The sequence below is a fragment of the Hyla sarda genome, chromosome 3, assembly GCF_029499605.1.
Source record: "Hyla sarda isolate aHylSar1 chromosome 3, aHylSar1.hap1, whole genome shotgun sequence".
In the NCBI taxonomy this organism is placed as follows: Eukaryota; Metazoa; Chordata; class Amphibia; order Anura; family Hylidae; genus Hyla; species Hyla sarda.
The window spans coordinates 418,472,575-418,495,626 of record NC_079191.1 but is presented as its reverse complement, the minus strand read 5'-3'; the positions used below and the strand labels follow the sequence as shown (position 1 = coordinate 418,495,626).

The 23,052-nt window shown below is 42.0% G+C and overlaps 1 protein-coding gene across 3 annotated transcripts in view; it reads left to right on the top strand.

The window, feature by feature from the left end:
- USH2A (usherin) overlaps nt 1–23,052 on the top strand; it is a 1,021,568-nt gene that overhangs the window by 769,844 nt on the left and 228,672 nt on the right. The gene's annotated exons all lie outside the window — the stretch shown is intronic.

Below are 23,052 nucleotides of genomic sequence, written 5' to 3'. Positions count from 1 at the left end.
CCTCCCTTATCAGCTCTGGTAATGATAACATCTTTTCTCCTGCCCAACCACTCCAGCGCTTTTTGCTCACCAAAAGAAAGGTTTTTTTTCTCGTTCGGGGTAGATTAAAGCTTGTATGTCTTTTTTTTACTGCCCTGCAAAACAAATCCACATTACCTCCAGGAACGATAGGAGGAAAAAATTTAGATTTATTTTCGCCTTGGAAGAAAGAGTATTCCAAGTCCCCCTCGGCTACCTTTGTCAGGTGGTTTTATTTTAAGTATTTTTCATGTTATGTCATGATTTTATAATGTTGAGGGGTTCTTTTTCTGTACACTTTTGTTATGTGTTACGGTCACCACGCCCCCCCCCCTCCCTTTCTTTCAAGATGTATAAATACTTACCCACCTGAATAGGTAGACGTACACCTATTGGCCGGAAGAAGCGTCAAGCCGTGACGCGAAACTAGTTGCCGCTGGTGGTGTGCCCCCGCATCCTGAGAGCGGCTGCTCTCGCTCCCCTCCTGTGTGACCGGATTTTATTGTTCCACTCTGCAGGTGTGAATAAAGGACAAGATTTTGTATACTGCTCCGGGTTGGTGAGTGCGACTTTTTTCTTCTTCGTTCAACTAGTCGATACAAGTTACCTGTACTTATTGGTCTGTACCTCCACGCAGCAGACATTGTCCACCCCGAGGTCACAGCAGCATCCCTATCCCGTATATCCTAGTGGCTGATTGGATACAGCAGTGACGGGCGCTAGACCTATCCTTGCAAACAAGTCAGTTGTAATATACAAATCTGTTTAACATTCTGGCACCAGTTGATTTAAAAAAATAAAATGTTTTCCACCAGAGTACCCCTTTAAGCTGTAGGGCTGGATTTAACCCCTTAAGGACCCGGTACGTCATGAGTCCGCTCCCGTTCTAACAACGGCCGGGACCTGTGGCTAATAACGTGCGGCACTGATCGCGGTGCTGCGTGCTATTAACCCTTTAGATGCGGCGTTCAAAGTTCATCTAAAGTGAAAGTAAACTAATGCCGGTTAGCTCAGGGAGCTGTTCGGGATCGCCGCAATGAAATCGCGGCATCCCGAACAGCTTACAGGACAGCCGGAGGGTCCCTACCTGCCTCCATGCTGTCCCATCGCCGAATGACTGCTCAGTGCCCGAGATCCAGGCATGAGCAGTCAAGCAGCAGAATCATTGATCAATGTTTTCTTATGAGAAACCATTGATCAATGTACTGTAAAAGATCAGTATGGGAGTTATAACACTGCAAAAAAATAAGTAAAAAAAATTATTGAATCACCCCCCTTTTCCCATTTATGATGATAAATAAGTCCTATCAATGCAAAAATGGTACCGCTAAAAACTTTAGATCATGAGGCAAAAAATGAGCCCTCATACCGCCCTATACGCGGAAAAATAAAAAAGTTATAGGGGTCAGAATATGACAATTTTAAACGTATACATTTTCCTGCATGTAATTTATGATTTTTTCCAGAAGTACGACAAAATCAAATCTACATAAAAAGGGTATCATTTTAATCGTATGGACCTACAGAATAAAGAGAAGGTTTCATTTTTACCGAAAAATGTACTGTGTAGAAACGGGAGCCCCCAAAAGTTACAAAATTGTGTTGTTTTTTTTTTCTATTTTGTCTCACAATGTTTTTTTCCATTTCGCCGTACATTTTTGGGTAAAATGACTGATGTCATTACAAAGTTAAATTGGTGGCGCAAACAAAAAGCCATCATATGGATTTTTAGGTGCAAAATGGAAAGAGTTATGATTTTTTAAAGGTAAGGAGGAAAAAACAAAAATGCACAAACAGAAAAAAAAACGGGTCCTTAAGGGGTTAAAGCCTTGTGGGGTCTACAGTAATGCATGGTGGTGGGGGTGTCACGGTCTGCGCTGCACTGCAGTGCTGCTGGCACTGGGGGCTACAGTTCATTGAGGGAACCATGAATATACTGTGACATACTGAAGCAGAGCATGGTCCCTCCCTTCAGTGACTGGGCCGCAAGGCAGTATTCACACAGGATAATGACCCCAAACACCTCAAAGACCACCACAGCCTTACTAAAGAAGCTGATGGTAAAGGTGATGGACTGACCAAGTATGTCTACAGACCTAAACCCTATTGAGCATCTGTGGGGCATCCTCAAATGGTAGGTGGGGACGCAAGTTCTTTAACATCCATCAGCTCCGTGATGTTGTCATAGAGGAGAGAATAGGACTATAGTCACTACCTGAAGCTCTGGTGAACTCTGTGCACAAGAGGCTTAAGGCAGTGATGGAAATAATGGTGGCCATACAGAATATTGACACTTTGGGCCCAGTTTGGACATTTCCACTTAGGAGTGTTCTCACTTTTGTTGTCAAGGTTAAGACATTAATGGCTGTGTTTTGAGTTATTTTGAGGGGACACAGCATTAAACACTGTTATACAGGCCGTACACTTACTACTGGGACTCATGTATGGGGATACTGTGTATATGATGTGAGGGGTGGACTCACTTATTGGAGATACTGTATATATAATGTGAGGGGTGGACTCACGGGAGATACTGTATATATAATTTGAGGGATGGACTCACTTATGGGAGATACTGTATATAATGTGAGGGGTGGACTCACTTATGGGAGATACTGTATAAATATAATGTGAGGGGTGGAGTCACTTATGGGAGATACTGTATATATAATGTGAGGGGTGGACTCACTTATGGGAGATACTGTATATAATGTGAGGGGTGGACTCACTTATGGGATATACTGTATATATAATGTGAGGGGTGGACTCACTTATGGGAGATACTGTATATATAATGTGAGGGGTGGACTCACTTATGGGAGATACTGTATATATAATGTGAGGGGTGGACTCACTTATGGGATATACTGTATATATAATGTGAGGGGTGGACTCACTTATGGGAGATACTGTATATATAATGTGAGGGGTGGACTCACGGGAGATACTGTATATATAATTTGAGGGGTGGACTCACTTATGGGAGATACTGTATATAATGTGAGGGGTGGAGTCACTTATGGGATAGTCTGAATATAATGTGAGGGGTGGAGTCACTTATGGGAGATACTGTATATATGATGTGAGGGGTGGACTCACTTATGGGATATACTGTATATATAACGTGAGGGGTGGAGTCACTTATGGGATATACTGTATATAATGTGAGGGGTGGACTCACTTATGGGAGATATTGTATATATAATGTGAGGGGTGGAGTCACTTATGGGCGATACTGTATATATAATGTGAGGGGTGGAGTCACTTATGGGAGATACTGTATATATAATGTGAGGGGTGGAGTCACTTATGGGAGATACTGTATATATAATGTGAGGGGTGGAGTCACTTATGGGAGATACTGTATATAATGTGAGGGGTGGAGTCACTTATGGGATAGACTGTATATAATGTGAGGGGTGGACTCACTTATTGAAGATACTGTATATATAATGTGAAGGTGGACTCACTTATGGGAGATACTGTATATATAATGTGAGGGTGGACTCACTTATGGGAGATACTGTATATATAATGTGAGGGGTGGACTCACTTATGGGAGATACTGTATATATAATGTGAGGGGTGGAGTCACTTATGGGATATACTGTATATAATGTGAGGGGTGGATTCACTTATGGGAGATACTGTATATATATAATGTGAGGGGTGGAGTCACTTATGGGAGATACTGTATATAATGTGAGGGGTGGACTCACTTATGGGAGATACTGTATATATAATGTGAGGGGTGGACTCACTTATGGGAGATACTGTATATATAATGTGAGGGGTGGACTCACTTATGGGAGATACTGTATATATAATATGAGGGGTGGACTCACTTATGGGATATACTGTATATAATGTGAGGGGTGGACTCACTTATGGGAGATATTGTATATATAATGTGAGGGGTGGAGTCACTTATGGGCGATACTGTATATATAATGTGAGGGGTGGAGTCACTTATGGGAGATACTGTATATATAATGTGAGGGTGGACTCACTTATGGGAGATACTGTATATATAATGTGAGGGGTGGACTCACTTATGGGATATACTGTATATAATGTGAGGGGTGGAGTCACTTATGGGAGATACTGTATATAATGTGAGGGGTGGACTCACTTATGGGAGATACTGTATATATAATGTGAGGGGTGGACTCACTTATGGGATATACTGTATATATAATGTGAGGGGTGGACTCACTTATGGGATATACTGTATATATAATGTGAGGGGTGGACTCACTTATGGGAGATACTGTATATATAATGTGAGGGGTGGACTCATTTATGGGAGATACTGTATATAATGTCAGAGGTGGACTCACTTATAGGAGATACTGTATATATAATGTGAGGGGTGGACTCACTTATGGGAGATACTGTATATATAATGTGAGGGGTGGAATCACTTATGGGAGATACTGTATATATATAATGTGAGGGGTGGAGTCACTTATGGGAGATACTGTATATAATGTGGGGGGGTGGACTCACTTATGGGAGATACTGTATATATATAATGTGGGGGGTGGACTCACTTATGGGAGATACTGTATATATAATGTGAAGGGTGGACTCACTTATGGGAGATACTGTATATATAATGTGAGGGGTGGACTCACTTATGGGAGATACTGTATATATAATGTGAGGGGTGGAATCACTTATGGGATATACTGTATATATAATGTGAGGGGTGGAGTCACTTATGGGATATACTGTATATATAATGTGAGGGGTGGACTCACTTATGGGAGATACTGTATATAATGTGAGGGGTGGACTCACTTATGGGATATACTGTATATATAATGTGAGGGGTGGACTCACTTATGGGAGCTGTTTATATAATGTGAGGGGTGGAGTCACTTATGGGAGATACTGTATATATAATGTGAGGGGTGGGCTCACTTATGGTAGATACTGTATATATAATGTGAGGGGTGGACTCACTTATGGGAGATACTGTATATATAATGTGAGGGGTGGACTCACTTATGGGAGATACTGTATATATAATGTGAGGGGTGGAATCACTTATGGTAGATACTGTATATATAATGTGAGGGGTGGACTCACTTATGGGAGATACTGTATATATAATGTGAGGGGTGGACTCACTTATGGGAGATACTGTATATATAATGTGAGGGGTGGACTCACTTATGGGAGATACTGTATATAATGTGAGGGGTGGAGTCACTTATGGGAGATACTGTATATATAATGTGAGGGGTGGAATCACTTATGGGATATACTGTATATATAATGTGAGGGGTGACTCACTTATGGGAGATACTGTATATAATGTGAGGGGTGGACTCACTTATGGGAGATACTATATATATAATGTGAGGGGTGGACTCACTTATGGGAGATACTGTATATATAATGTGAGGGGTGGACTCACTTATGGGATATACTGTATATATAATGTGATGGGTGGACTCACTTATGGGATATACTGTATATAATGTGAGGGGTGGACTCACTTATGGGAGATACTATATATATAATGTGAGGGGTGGACTCACTTATGGGAGATACTGTATATAATGTGAGGGGTGGACTCACATATAGGAGATACTGTATATATAATGTGAGGAGTGGACTCACTTATGGGATATACTGTATATATAATGTGAGGGGTGGACTCACTTATGGGAGATACTGTATATATAATGTGAGGGGTGGACTCACTTATGGGATATACTGTATATATAATGTGAGGGGTGGACTCACTTATGGGGGATTCTGTATATATAATGTGAGGGGTGGACTCACCTATGGGAGATACTGTATATAATGTGAGGGGTGGACTCACTTATGGAATATACTGTATATATAATGTGAGGGGTGGAGTCACTTATGGGAGATACTGTATATATAATGTGAGGGGTGGACTCACTTATGGGATATACTGTATATAATGTGAGGGGTGGACTCACTTATGGGATATACTGTATATAATGTGAGGGGTGGACTCACTTATGGGAGATACTATATATATAATGTGAGGGGTGGAGTCACTTATGGGAGATACTGTATATATAATGTGAGGGGTGGACTCACTTATGGGATAAACTGTATATATAATGTGAGGGGTGGACTCACTTATGGGAGATACTGTGTATATAATGTGAGGGGTGGACTCACTTATGGGATATACTGTATATATAATGTGAGGGGTGGAGTCACTTATGGGATATACTGTATATATAATGTGAGGGGTGGACTCACTTATGGGAGATACTGTATATAATGTGAGGGGTGGACTCACTTATGGGATATACTGTATATATAATGTGAGGGGTGGACTCACTTATGGGAGCTGTTTATATAATGTGAGGGGTGGACTCACTTATGGGAGATACTGTATATATAATGTGAGGGGTGGGCTCACTTATGGGAGATACTGTATATATAATGTGAGGGGTGGAATCACTTATGGTAGATACTGTATATATAATGTGAGGGGTGGACTCACTTATGGGAGATACTGTATATATAATGTGAGGGGTGGACTCACTTATGGGAGATACTGTATATATAATGTGAGGGGTGGACTCACTTATGGGAGATACTGTATATAATGTGAGGGGTGGAGTCACTTATGGGAGATACTGTATATATAATGTGAGGGGTGGACTCACTTATGGGAGATACTGTATATAATGTGAGGGGTGGACTCACTTATGGGATATACTGTATATAATGTGAGGGGTGGACTCACTTATGGGAGATACTATATATATAATGTGAGGGGTGGACTCACTTATGGGAGATACTGTATATATAATGTGAGGGGTGGACTCACTTATGGGATATAGTGTATATATAATGTGAGGGGTGGACTCACTTATGGGAGATACTGTATATATAATGTGAGGGGTGGACTCACTTATGGGATATACTGTATATATAATGTGAGGGGTGGACTCACTTATGGGGGATTCTGTATATATAATGTGAGGGGTGGACTCACCTATGGGAGATACTGTATATAATGTGAGGGGTGGACTCACTTATGGGATATACTGTATATATAATGTGAGGGGTGGAGTCACTTATGGGAGATACTGTATATAATGTGAGGGGTGGACTCACATATGGGATATACTGTATATATAATGTGAGGGGTGGACTCACTTATGGGATATACTGTATATATAATGTGAGGGGTGGACTCACTTATGGGAGATACTGTATATATAATGTGAGGGGTGGAGTCACTTATGGGATATACTGTATATATAATGTGAGGGGTGGACTCACTTATGGGAGATACTGTATATAATGTGAAGGGTGGACTCACTTATGGGATATACTGTATATATAATGTGAGGGGTGGACTCACTTATGGGATATACTGTATATATAATGTGAGGGGTGGACTCACTTATGGGAGATACTGTATATATAATGTGAGGGGTGGAGTCACTTATGGGATATACTGTATATATAATGTGAGGGGTGGAGTCACTTATGGGATATACTGTATATATAATGTGAGGGGTGGACTCACTTATGGGATATACTGTATATATAATGTGAGGGGTGGACTCACTTATGGGATATACTGTATATATAATGTGAGGGGTGGACTCACTTATGGGAGATACTGTATATAATGTGAGGGGTGGACTTACTTATGGGATATACTGTATATATAATGTGAGGGGTGGACTCACTTATGGGAGATACTGTATATAATGTGAGGGGTGGAGTCACTTATGGGAGATACTGTGTGGTGCCTTGGGGGGGGTGTATGGCAGTTGGGGTGTTGCTGTGAGGTATATCACGGTTATAATTAACTCTTGTCAGTCGTGAAGCCAGGGTGCGGATTAACCCCTTAAGGGTTGTTTTTCGGTTTTTGCATTTTCGTTTTTCCCTCCTTACCTTTAAAAAATCATAACTCTTTAAATTTTGCACCTAAAAATCCATATGATGGCTTATTTTTTGCGCCACCAATTCTTCTTTGTAATTACATCAGTCATTTTACCCAAAAATCTACGGCGAAACGGAAAAAAAAATCATTGTGAGACAAAATTGAAAAAAAAAAACACCATTTTGTAACTTTTGGGGGCTTCCGTTTCTACACAGTACATTTTTCGGTAAAAATGATACCTTATCATTATTCTGTAGGTCCATACGATTAAAATGATCCCCTACTTATATAGGTTTGATTTTGTCGTATTGTGGAAAAAATCATAACTACATGCAGGAAAATGTATACGTTTAAAAATCTTCTGACCCCTATAACTTTTTTATTTTTCTGCGTACAGGGTGGTATGAGGGCTCATTTTTGCGCCGTGATCTGAAGTTTTTAGCGGTACCATTTTTGCATTGATCGGACGTTTTAATCGCTTTTTATAAATTTTTTCTTGATATAAAAAGTGACCAAAAATGCACTATTTTGGACTTTGGAATTTTTTTGCGCGCAACCCATTGACCGTGCAGTTTCATTAACGATATATTTTTATAATTCGGACATTTCCGCACGCGGCAATTTCACATGTGTTTAATTTTTTTATTTTTTTATTTACACTGGTTTTTTTATGGGAAAAGGGGGGTGATTCAAACTTTTAACAGGGAAGGAGTTAAATGATCTTTATTCCCTTTTTTTTTTTTTCACTTTTTTTTTGCAGTGTTTTTTCAGCTCCCATAGGGACCTATAACACTGCACACACTGATCTTTCACATTGATCACTGGTTTCTCATAGGAAACCAGTGATCGATGATTCTGCCGCTTGACTGCTCATGCCTGGATCTCAGGCACTGAGCAGTCATTCGGCGATCGGACAGCGAGGAGGCAGGTAGGGACCCTCCAGCTGTCCTGTAAGCTGTTCGGGATGCCGCGATTACACCGCGGCTATCCCGAACAGCTCCCTGAGCTAACCGGCATGCTTTCACTTTCACTTTAAACGCGGCGTTCAACTTTGAACGCTGCATCTAAAGGGTTAATAGCGGGCGGCAGCACGATCAATGCCGCGCACTATTAGCCACGGGTCCCTGCGTTATAGATCGGGAGCGGACTCATGACGTAGCGGTACGTCATGAGTCCTTAAGGGGTTAAATGCTGTACGGCTTGGCCTATCGCCACCCTTCCCAAAAGCGATAGGTAGATGCAGAATAAAGTATTGTCCACAACCAGAGCTTTGCTGAAAACTTGCGTAAACTTTACTTAAGATTTTCTGTAACATGCGAATACAGGAACAGTCTTTATAACAAAGTCTATATACAGCTTAGCTGAGATTGACGTATGGTTGGGACTTTTGTAAGTTCTTTAGCTTAGTAGGATTTAGTATGCACAGATCCGCTGGATTTAGGGTTATGTTTAGGTCCAGAGGTCTCGCTAGAAGTAACGGGGAAGTTGTAAGAACCAGCTGTTTCATCTCAGGTCAAGGCCGGCAGGCTTTGGCCCAGTATTTGTTTTTGCGGAGGTCCTACCTCATGAAGTGTCAGCAACCCAAGAGAGCGACTATTGGCTGCAGCTCCCTTATATGGGCAGGGGCTGGCCGTTTTAGGATTGGTCCACACCATCTGTCAATCAGCTTTACAAGGCATTGTGGGTATTACATCACCCAGAACCTCCAAAGGTCCATTTACCTACCATAGAGTTCTAACCCGAGTTGCATGACCCGCTGGTCCTGCGACACTATGCAGGTAAGTATACACTTTCTATACAGTATTTACATTTATTTTTTAAATATATTAACTATTTGAGGGATGACTAGGGGATGACTAAAGAAGCGGAATCCCACAGTTACTAGGAACTCTGACTTTGGGGACCCCTAGCCAAGGTACGGTATGCAATACGGTACCGGGACACCACAAACCCCCTTACTTAAAACAAGTCGACCCCGACGCCTGTCCCCCAAGGCAGAGGAACTAGGACGAAGGTTGAATTAGCATACATTATATACATCCTGATTAAATCTTGTATTCTCTGTCTAGAGATAATTTCTTTTACTGCAGATAATGCTAGTCACATTAGACATTTAGAACTTTCTATACATTTTTAAAGTTCCCTAGACATATCTAAAGCTCTCTTGAAACATTTCTCAAGCTTTCTAGATATTTATACAGCTCACAACATTTATGAAGCTCTCTAAAACATTTCTCAAGCTTCCTAGACATTTTATATCTCACAAAAATTTTTTATATATCTCACTAGAAATTTTTATTTTTGCCATTTAAGTTACCTGCTTGTACACATAAAGTTATATTGGCTTGCCGGAGGCTTTCTACCAATAAGCTAGCTACTAGGGTCTATTGGCTACACACGCTTACCCCTAGAATACAACAGTATAACCTTATCTAGGTTACCTTTAGTAAATACGTGTATCAATTTTTAGCTCACAAGAGCACCTGCTGGCCGGGCAGGGCATCTCACACACATAGAGAGAAAAGAGAAATTAGTGTACATAACAGTGGCAGGAATTGGATAATGACTTAGGCTACAATTCCTAAAGTGTTTTTTCTTAATGTGAGATATATTTTATTTTTGGTGTACAAAGTTAGAATGAGATAAGTACATTTTAAGTGATTTGTATGATGTACTATGTGTACAGATACTATTTGGAAGATCAGTCTTGGTATCTTAAGGGTAGTTTATTCTGTGACAGGTGCTAGCGATTGGTGATAGTAATGGTACTCTAAGAGGAGCTGAGAGAGTCACCTTTTAGTAACTACTAAAACACCTTTTAAATGTTACTAGTGTATGTACATGTGTACAAGAATTATTTACATTTTACCTTTTGTGTACACGTGCATTTAAGCAGACATTTTTCTGTGTAAAACAACCATTTACATTTTTATATACACAGACACAAGTCTACTTTTCTGTGTACAATAACTATTTACATTTTTATATACACAGACACAAGGCTACTTTTCTGTGTACAATAACCATTTACATTTTCTTATGCTAGCAGAAATATTTATTAAGACACTCCAACAAGATTCAGGTGCATACACCTGATAAGGGCAATTTTTAGCAAGAAGTCCTTACGTTACTATGGAGGTATAAGGTATATACACGAAATTGGCATGTAAGGATCAGCAGTCCACCTACACTAGGAGTCTTTTTTGAGGTATATACACAAAACTGGCGTGTAAGGATCAACAATCCACCTACACTAGGAGTCTTTTTTAAACACGGCCTTACCACAATCAGCCGAGCACAAAACTTACGAATCTCCTGTAGGCTAGGAGTCTCTTGACCTAAGGGTCAGGCACAAGCTTAATGGTTACATTGCAAAACTTTGAACAGTCTTAGCACAGTCCTGCTAGGCACATTTTCTTGAACTTTGGTTGTTGCTGAAAAACAAGGAAATTAGTAAGGGAAAAAAAACAAGGGTTAGCAAATATCAGTCCCTTAGAAGACATTCCTCCGAATTCTTCCTACTCCTCTTCTAGACCACCTAGCTCTTCCAACATCTGGAGCTGGTTGGGAGTTGATATAACTCTCCCACTCCACATTGGTGAGAGTGGAGTGAGACACTGAGGGATTCAAAGTGACCAGGGGACTACTGGCCGCTGTGGTAGCTGGCATCATGGTTGGTGCCGGTTGGTTCAGCCTCACCTTCATGTCAGGAGTGGGCCGCAGCACTTTAGTTTGTACCTGTGAAGAAAGCCAAATCTCCTCGCCAGGAGAGGGCCTAGGTACTGTCGTTGGTGCTCGGAGTTTAGGCTTCATCTCTTTGTCGTTAGCAGGTCTGGGCACTTCGCTGTACTCAGAATGAAGTGGCTGCTGCTGTCGTAGATCTCTCTCTGCAGACTCTTCAGCGTAGGCAGGAGGAGCAGGCCACGTTGATCTTAGCTTGAAGGGATCGGACTCCATATCAGTTGAAGGAAAGTATTTGAAGGGTATTTGAGTTGGAGCTGCTGGTCTGGTTACTGCCGCAGCCCATTCACCACGAAGACCCCGGACAGGGGTATATTCCACAATCTCACCCACCTCCAGTGAGTGAAACTTCTTTTCAATGTATGGCCTCTGTACAGCTCGCCGGTTTACGAGGAGGGTTTGCCCTGTGTGGCAATCCATAAGTGTCCCGTACCCTCTGACCTTGTCAAACTTTGTTACAGTGGCTCTACATCTTTCCAAAGGTTTCTCCCCTTCTCTGTGGTAGTCCAACATTCTGATGTAATGCGCCTCCATTTCTTTTGTGTTTTGTTGATAGCGCACTTGCTCTTCATATGGCAGATGAACATGTTTAGGTGCATACAGTTCCCTGTGTTGGGCCTTTAATTGTGCCATCAACTCAGCTATTTCAGCCTCCTGACGGGCCCTTTCTCTTTGAGCAGTGGGAACCGGAGGGTGGGGCTTCCCAGGTGTAGGTTGGAGTACCGCATGCATGTACTCGATTAATTCCGGCTCATCTCCAAAAACCCACTTAGGTAGTTTCGGTGAGCGCGGTCGTGCACTCTGCAAACTGGATAGAGGTACCTCAGGTTTAGGGCTGGAGGAGGAAGAGAAGGCCGCCTCTGGCGGGGTACTCACTGATGACTCCTCTGACGGGATCTCGGCCCATGAGCCCCAGGTCCTATGGTGAGGGGACAATCTCACCGGTGATGCACCTCCAGGTGTCCCAGCGCCTTTTCCTGGAGGTGTGTCCGGCCAGTCACCGTCGTCGTCAGGCAGTGGGGGAAGATTGCAGGCCCCCTCTTCTTCTAACGACAACCGCTGCAGACGGTCGGCGAGGTTCTGGAACAGTTGGGCTTCGACCGCCACAACTTTCCGCTGTTCCGGTGCCATCTTGAAGCTTTCACCCTGAGGAACACTGCTCTGCTCCATGTCTGTACTCCCCGGGTCTCTGTGCATACTGAAGAGGTCGCTTTGCAGGGTTTCTTTTGTACTGGGCTTCCCCAAAATGGCTGCCAGCAGGAAGAACGTCATCGGTGCAGCCCCGACTTCCGGTCCTACCTGGAACAACATCTGTGCATTTAAGTTCCCTTTCAGCTGCGATACAGTAACTTGGCAACCACGCCCAGGGGCGGGCCGTGGCGCAGCGCGGGACTTTTTTGCGCGCTTCTCTGGCAGCAAGTTAACTCTTGGCATGCTTCCCAGACTAGAGGATCGCAGCATAAATTCGCCTCTCTCTTTACACATTTGCGCAGTGAATTAATCTTCGTCTCCTCCCCTTACTTTTCGTGTGGCCCCTTGTATTGTACACAACACGCACCGCTCTTGTACATGAAAATGCGGTTTACAGCACATGAACACAGTCTCTTATATAGGGGGGAGTACACTTTCACTGGTGGCAACAGCAGCAGGCACACACCTGTATCCTGTTTGTGAGACGCCAAAAAGGCTTTGTGGTGCCTTGGGGGGGGTGTATGACAGTTGGGGTGTTGCTGTGAGGTATAGCATGGTTAAAATTAACACTTGTCAGTCGTGATGCCAGGGTGAGGGTTAAATGCTGTATGGCTTGGCCTATCGCCACCCTTCCCAAAAGCGATGGGTAGATGCAGAATAAAGTATTGTCCACAACCAGAGCTTTGCTGAAAACTTGCGTAAACTTTACTGAAGATTTTCTGTAACATGCGAATACAGGAACAGTCTTCATAACAAAGTCTATATACAGCTTAGCTGAGATTGACGTATGGTTGGGACTTTTGTAAGTTCTTTAGCTTAGTAGGATTTAGTATGCACAGATCCGCTGGATTTAGGGTTATGTTTAGTCCAGAGGTCTCGCTAGAAGTAACAGGGAAGTTGTAAGAACTCACTGTTTCGTTTCAGGTCAAGGCCGGCAGGCTTTGGCCCAGTATTTGTCGTTGTAAGTTGCGGAGGTCCTACCTCATGAAGTGTCAGCAACCCAAGAGAGCGACTATTGGCTGCAGCTCCCTTACATGGACAGGGGCTGGCCGTTTTAGGATTGGTCCACACCATCTGTCAATCAGCTTTACAAGGCATTGTGGGTATTACATCACCCAGAACCTCCAAAGGTCCTTTTACCTACCATAGAGTTCTAACCCGAATCACATGACCCGCTGGTCCTGCGATGCTATGCAGGTAAGTATACACTTTCTATACAGTATTTACATTTATTTTTGAAATATATTAATTATATGAGGGGTGACTAGGGGATGACTAAAGAAGCGGAATCCCCCAGTTACTAGGAACTCTGACTTTGGGGACCCCTAACCAAGGTACAGTATGCAATACGGTACCAGGACACCACACTGTATATATAATGTGAGGGGTGGACTCAGTTATGGAAGATACTGTATATATAAGACTGTTGAGACCCAATTAGCTCCTAGCAGGCTATAACTACCCCTCCCCCTTTTTACAATAATTAATTAAATAATAACTGACACAACAACAATTCAACTTTTTATGGGTGGGGATCGGCCACAGCTTTATTTATAAAATTACTTATATAAATAACAATTTAACTGTAACAAAGACACCGATTGGTTTCTTACCAACCCGAGAGGTGCTGCCACACTGTCCTGTGTGGAGGTCTACCCCGGGTTGACCCCGCTTTCACCGTCTTCTTACCGCCAAGCTGTGACTTACATTAAACAGAGATACAAAAAGGGGGGGAGGGAGGGCAAAACTCCGGGTCCTGGGCAGATTGAGGGGGGAAGGGAGGCACCACAGCTATAAATACCCAGGGGAGGGCCCCTGAAAGCCCGGGAAACTATTAAACCCCTGATTGGTGCACTCCTTCCCCCCTACCCATGGGACATACCACTATAGTTACCAACAAGTTTTTATAGGCGGGGGAGGGGCTAAAAACCTTGCCTGTATATTTCTTAACCCCTTAACTGCTCACCAGTCAGGGGGCAAGCTAGTTATGCACAGCTTGCCCCTCCATGTGAGGGGTGGAGTCACTTATGAGAGATACTGTATATAATGTGAGGGTGGACTCACTTATGGGAGATACTGTATATATAATGTGAGGGGTGGACTCACTTATGGGAGATACTGTATATATAATGTGAGGCGTGGACTCACTTATGGGAGATACTGTATATAATGTGAGGGGGGGAGTCACTTATGGGATATACTGTATATAATGTGAGGGATGGACTCACTTATGGGATATACTGTATATATAATGTGAGGGGTGGACTCACTTATGGGAGATACTGTATATATAATGTGAGGGGTGGACTCACTTATGGGAGATACTGTATATAATATGAGGGGTGGACTCACTTATGGGAGATACAGTATATAATGTGAGGGGTGGAGTTACTTATGGGAGATACTGTATATAATGTGAGGGGTGGACTCACTTATGGGAGATACTGTATATATAATGTGAGGGGTGGACTCACTTATGGGAGATACTGTATATATAATGTGAGGGGTGGACTCACTTATGGGATATACTGTATATAATGTGAGGGGTGGACTCACTTATGGGAGATACAGTATATAATGTGAGGGGTGGACTCACTTATGGGAGATACTGTATATATAATGTGAGGGGTGGAGTCACTTATGGGAGATACTGTATATAATGTGAGGGGTGGAGTCACTTATAGGAGATACTGTATATATAATGTGAGGGGTGGACTCGCTTATGGGAGATACTGTATATATAATGTGAGGGGTGGACTCACTTATGGGAGACACTGTATATATATAATGTGAGGGGTGGACTCTCTTATGGGAGATACTGTATATATAATGTGAGGGGTGGAGTCACTTATGGGATATACTGTATATAATGTGACGGGTGGGGTCACTTATGGGAGATACTGTATATATAATGTGAGGGGTGGACTCACTTATGGGAGATACTGTATATATAATGTGAGGGTGGACTCACTTATGGGAGATACTGTATATATAATATGAGGGGTGGACTCACTTATGGGATATACTGTATATAATGTGAGGTGTGGACTCACTTATGGGATATACTGTATACAATGTGAGGGGTGGACTCACTTATGGGAGATACTGTATATATACTGTGAGGGGGGACTCACTTATGGGAGATACTGTATATATAATGTGAGGGGTGGACTCACTTATGGGAGATACTGTATATATAATGTGAGGGGTGGACTCACTTATGGGAGATACTGTATATATAATGTGAGGGTGGACTCACTTATGGGATATACTGTATATAATGTGAGGTGTGGACTCACTTATGGGATATACTGTATATATAATGTGAGGGGTGGACTCACTTATGGGAGATACTGTATATATACTGTGAGGGGGGACTCACTTATGGGAGATACTGTATATATAATGTGAGGGGTGGACTCACTCATGGGGGATACTGTATATATAATGTGAGGGGTGGACTCACTTATGGGATATACTGTATATAATGTGAGGGTGGAGTCACTTATGGGATATACTGTATATATAATGTGAGGGGTGGACTCACTTATGGGAGATACTGTATATATAATGTGAGGGGTGGACTCACTTATGGGAGATACTGTATATATAATGTGAGGGGTGGACTCACTTATGGGATATACTGTATATATAATGTGAGGGGTGGACTCACTTATGGGAGATACTGTATATAATGTGAGGGGTGGAGTCACTTATGGGATATACTGTATATATAATGTGAGGGGTGGACTCACTTATGGGATATACTGTATATATAATGTGAGGGGTGGACTCACTTATGGGAGATACTGTATACAATGTGAGGGTGGACTCACTTATGGGAGATACTGTATATATAATGTGAGGGGTGGACTCACTTATGGGATATACTGTATATAATGTGAGGTGTGGACTCACTTATGGGATATACTGTATACAATGTGAGGGGTGGACTCACTTATGGGAGATACTGTATATATAATGTGAGGGGTGGACTCACTTATGGTATATACTGTATATATAATGTGAGGGATGGAGTCACTTATGGGAGATACTGTATATAATGTGAGGGGTGGACTCACTTATGGGATATACTGTATATAATGAGAGGGGTGGACTCACTTATGGGAGATACTGTATATAATGTGAGGGGTGGACTCACTTATGGGAGATACTGTATATAATGAGAGGGGTGGACTCACTTATGGGATATACTGTATATATAATGTGAGGGGTGGACTCACTTATGGGAGATACTGTATATAATGTGAGGGGTGGACTCACTTATGGGAGATACTGTATATAATGTGAGGGGTGGACTCACTTATGGGAGATACTGTATATATAATGTGAGGGGGGACTCACTTATGGGAGATACTGTATATAATGTGAGGGGTGGAGTCACTTATGGGAGATACTGTATATATAATGTGAGGGGTGGACTCACTTATGGGATATACTGTATATATAATGTGAGGGGTGGACTCACTTATGGGAGATACTGTATATATAATGTGAGGGGTGGGCTCACTTATGGGATATACTGTATATATAATGTGAGGGGTGGACTCACTTATGGGATATACTGTATATAATGTGAGGGGTGGACTCACTTATGGGATATACTGTATATAATGTGAGGGGGGACTCACTTATGGGAGATACTGTATATAATGTGAGGGGTGGACTCACTTATGGGGGATACTGTATATATAATGTGAGGGGTGGACTCACTTATGGTAGATACTGTATATATAATGTGAGGGGTGGACTCACTTATGGGATATACTGTATATAATGTGAGGGGTGGACTCACTTATGGGATATACTGTATATAATGTGAAGGGTGGAGTCACTTATGGGAGATACTGTATATAATGTGAGGGGTGGACTCACTTATGGGAGATACTGTATATATAATGTGAGGGGTGGACTCTCTTATGGGAGATACTGTATATAATGTGAGGGGTGGAGTCACTTATGGGATATACTGTATATAATGTGAGGGGTGGAGTCACTTATGGGAGATGCTGTATATATAATGTGAGGGGTGGAGTCACTTATGGGAGATACTGTATATATAATGTGAGGGGTGGAATCACTTATGGGATATACTGTATATAATGTGAGGGGTGGACTCACTTATGGGATATACTGTATATATAATGTGAGGGGTGGAGTCACTTATGGGATATACTGTATATAATGTGAGGGGTGGAGTCACTTATGGGAGATGCTGTATATATAATGTGAGGGGTGGAGTCACTTATGGGAGATACTGTATATATAATGTGAGGGGTGGAATCACTTATGGGATATACTGTATATAATGTGAGGGGTGGACTCACTTATGGGATATACTGTATATATAATGTGAGGGGTGGACTCACTTATGGGAGATACTGTATATAATGTGAGGGGTGGACTCACTTATGGGAGATACTGTATATAATGTGAGGGGTGGACTCACTTATGGGATATACTGTATATATAATGTGAGGGGTGGACTCACTTATGGGAGATACTGTATATAATGTGAGGGGTGGACTCACTTATGGGAGATACTGTATATAATGTGAGGGGTGGACTCACTTATGGGATATACTGTATATATAATGTGAGGGGTGGACTCACTTATGGGAGATACTGTATATAATGTGAGGGGTGGACTCACTTATGGGATATACTGTATATATAATGTGAGGGGTGGACTCACTTATGGGAGATACTGTATATAATGTGAGGGGTGGACTCACTTATGGGAGATACTGTATATAATGTGAGGGGTGGACTCACTTATGGGATATACTGTATATAATGTGAGGGGTGGACTCACTTATGGGATATACTGTATATAATGTGAGGGGTGGACTCACTTATGGGATATACTGTATATATAATGTGAGGGGTGGACTCACTTATGGGAGATACTGTATATAATGTGAGGGGTGGACTCACTTATGGGAGATACTATATATATAATGTGAGGGGTGGACTCACTTATGGGACATACGGAAGGTTCCACAATGATGTGAGTTTTATTCTATTCTACATAACTTTGTCTTCCCTTTTAGAATATCATTATTGACCAGGTAATTTGATCTTAAAGGGGATGTTCATGTTGATTAAACTTTTTGCAGGAATAATTAGATGTGTCAACACAATCATGTTATTAATTAGGTATAATTAATCATCCTGTGCTGGAAGGTTGTAAATTGTCTCCATCCGTTGTCGCCTATCTGCTTGGATTGACGCTCATATCTCCTGACAACCGCAGAGGGTTTCTTGTAGGTTCAGGTGTTTAGGTACAGACTGTAATAAAATTATCTGTAATTCCGTCACTTAATCATAGAAACTGCGATAGGAATCACAATGAGTTAGTTTTGATTCACTTTAAGGAACAATAAAGCTTGGAAATACTACTAATACCCTGTGTTATGCTCAGTGCAGGACCCAAGGGGGAGGAGCTTGACACAAGGCTTCTCTAGGTTCGTCCACCACATATATAATGTATATGGCTAGCATTACACCCTGTTCCAAATTATTATGCAAATGATATTTAAATGTCACAAAGATTAAATATTTCTTTTTTCAGTGTAACTCATGGATGGAACTACTACAGAGGAAATTCTTTTCTTTTTGGATTTCTTTTCTGTCACGACCAAAGTGCTCTCTGCTGTCACCTCTGTCCATGTCAGGAACTGTCCAGAGTAGGAGCAAATCCCTATAGCAAACCTATCCTGCTCTGGACAGTTCCTAAAATGGACAGAGGTGTCAGCAACGAGAACTGTGGTCAGTCATAGAAAAAATAAATCCTAAAAGAAAAGAATTTCCTCCGTTGTATACAGCCGCTAATAAGTACTGGAAGGATTAAGAATTTTTAATAGAAGTAACTTACAAATCTGTTTACCTTTCTGGTACCAGTTGATAAAAAAAAAAAAGTTTTCAACCCGAGTACCCCTTTAAGGAAAAACCACTAAAGGTGGTTGTTCCACATTATTAAGCAGAGCACCATTTTCAAGCAACATGGGGAAGAAAAATTATCTCTCTGCTGACGAAAAGAGTGAAATAGTTCAATGCCTTGGACGAGGTATATAAAAAAAAAAATTTGATATTTCACGAAAACGTAAGCGTGATCTTCACACTATTAAGAGATTTGTGGCTGATTCAGAGCACAGACAGGTTTGTGTAGATAAAGGCACATTGAGGAAGATTTCTGCCAGGTCCATGCACCGGATCAAGAGAGCAGCTGCTAAAATACCATTACATAGCAGCAAACAGATATTTGAAGCTGCTGGTGCCTCTGGAGTCCCACAGACATCAAGGTGCAGAGTCCTCCAGTGTCCTGCAACTGTGCATAAACCTTCTATTCGACCACCACTAACCAATGCTCACAAGCAGAAAAGGCTGCATTGGGATGAAAATTACATGAAGACTAATTCTCAAACAGTCCTGTCCACTGATGAGTGCCGTGCAACCCTGAATGGTCCAGATGGATGGAGTAGTGGATGGTTGGTGGATGGCCACCCAGTTCCAACAAGGCTGCAACGTCAGCAAGGAAGTGGTGAAGTCATGTTTTGGGCCAGAATCATGGGAAGAGAGCTGGTTGGCCCCTTTAGGTTCCCCAAAAGTAGAAGTAGAAGAACTATGCTTTCCGTAATAAAATCATCTCCATGCATGACAATGCACCATCTCATGCTGCAAAGAAAACCTCTGCATCAATGGCTGCTTTGAGGCTTAAAGGAGAGAAAGTCATGGTGTGGCCTCCATCCTCCCCTGACTTCAATCCTATTGAGAACCTTTGGAGCATCCTCAAGCAAAAGATCTATGAGGGTGGGGGGCAGTTTACATCCAAACAGCATCTCTGGGAGGCTATTCTGACATATTGCAAACAAATTCAAGCGGAAACTGTCCAAAAACTCACAAGATCAATGGATGCAAGATTTGTGAAGCTGCTATCAAATAAGTGGTTTTGGTAAATTTAGGTAAATGAATAAAATATTATTTGCCTAATAATTTGGAACAGGATGTAGGTTGGTTGTAGCCATGTGCTCTACCTTATGGTGACCAAATAGTACAATCCCTAAACTACATTGCCCAGTCAGTACACTAGGGCAGTGGTCTTCAAAACTGGGGAGTTGTATTTTTGCAAAATCTGGTGGTCCACAGTTTGGAGACCACTGCCCTAGGAGATGTACAGTAGCAGCACATAAAGTGCAGCTGCCTTTATATAGGTTTCAGCACTAGGGCTGGGTTCCAACCAGAGATTCTGAGGGCGACCAGAAAATTCTGCAGTGTGAATGGGTTCACAGAAAACCAATTCACCTGCATATTAAGCTTCATGTTACAGAATTTCCAGAAATTCTATAGTGTGAACCCGGCCTTAAAGGGGTACTCCGGTGGAAAAAAAAAAATGTCCCTAACTTTCTGGCACCAGCTGATTTAACAGATTTGTAAATTACTTCTATTAAAAAATCTTAACCCTTCCAGTACTTATCAGCTGTTGTATGCTCCAGAGGAAGTTGTGGGGATCTTTTCAGTCTGACCACAGTGCTCTCTGCTGCCCACCTCTGTCCATGTCATGAACTGACCAGAGTAGGAGCAAATCCCCATAGCAGACCTCTTCTGCTTTTGGACAGCTCCTGACATAGATAGAGGTGTTAGCAAAGAGCACTGTGGTCAGACTGAAAAGAACTGTACAACTTCCTCTGGAGCATACAGCAGCTAAGTACTATGGGAGGATTAAGATTTTTAATAGGAGAAATTTACAAATTTGAATAACTTTCTGGAACCAGTTGAATTGAAAAAATATATAAATATATATATATAATATACATTCCACCGGAGTACACCTTTAAATGTTGGATCTGTGGTGCAAGTTGACAAGGCCATCTAAGTCAACAATGCCCCCTACACATGTTTCCGATATTGTAGACCAGTTGAGACCAGGTAAAGTTCGCAGGGAGTTGCATGCTGGGGGTTATATTTTTGCAACCTCTGGAGGTCCAGAGTTTGGAGACCAATGCACTAGGGGGATGTACAGAAGTAGCACATGAAGCGCAGCTGCCTTTAAATTGGTTTCAGCACTAAATTTGAGATCTGGGGTACAAGTATGGTTGGTTGCAAAGGTCATCTAAGTCAACAGTGCCCCCACAGAAGTGATGGGAGGCAACACAGGTCGCACCATTCACCAGTCGTGACCGGGTGAAGTTCTGGGAATGTCCGGGCATGCTGAGAGTTTTGTATCCCGCTTTCTTCTGGAAACAGTGCCTGTTCTTGTGCTGCACTGAAGCTCAGTTCTATTCACTTTGATGGGACTAAGCTGCAGTACTGCCTGGACAGGTGTGGCGCTGTTTTTGGAAGAAAGCTACTAAAACTCCTATAATGTCTTAGACGTGCAGGGAAGAGAAGAGAACTACTTTGAACTACGGTACTTTGCGTATCCTTTTTCCCAAAATTCCCAGTGAAGAATGAATGGCCTATGAGTCTCCACAAGCCTTTTGGTGCTTTTGTCAAAGAGAAACATTTCCCCTCCAGCCCCACAAATCTTTTTGGAAACTAAAAGAAGTGTGAATAAGCAGAATCTTTGTGCCTTTTCGTCGATGAAGAAGAGGACAAATGCCGCTCTACCACCCCCTAGATCCCATACTCCTTCCTTATCACAGACTGTAATGTATTGTTGTTCGCCATTGTTTCTTTTATAACAAGCGATGGAGCGGAATGTTAGTGTAACATGTGGTGCGGTGTATAGCTTAGGGAACCTGTGCTGTATATTGTACTGTCATGCTTTGTATGATTGGAATTTATTGTATGACTTGTAATGATGGCTCTTTCAATACCTATGTGCCTTTACATCATTATACTGTGCGCAGGAATGTTAGTGCAGCATGTGGTAAAGTGTATAGCTTAGGGAACCTGTGCTGTATATTGTACTGTCATGCTTTGTATGATTGGGATTTATTGTATGACTTGTAATGATGGCTCTTTCAATACCTATGTGCCTTTACATCATTATACTGTGCGCAGGAATGTTAGTGCAGCATGTGGTAAAGTGTATAGCTTAGGGAACCTGTGCTGTATATTGTACTGTCATGCTTTGTATGATTGGGATTTATTGTATGACTTGTAATGATGGCTCTTTCAATACCTATGTGCCTTTACATCATTATACTGTCCGCAGGAATGTTAGTGTAGCATGT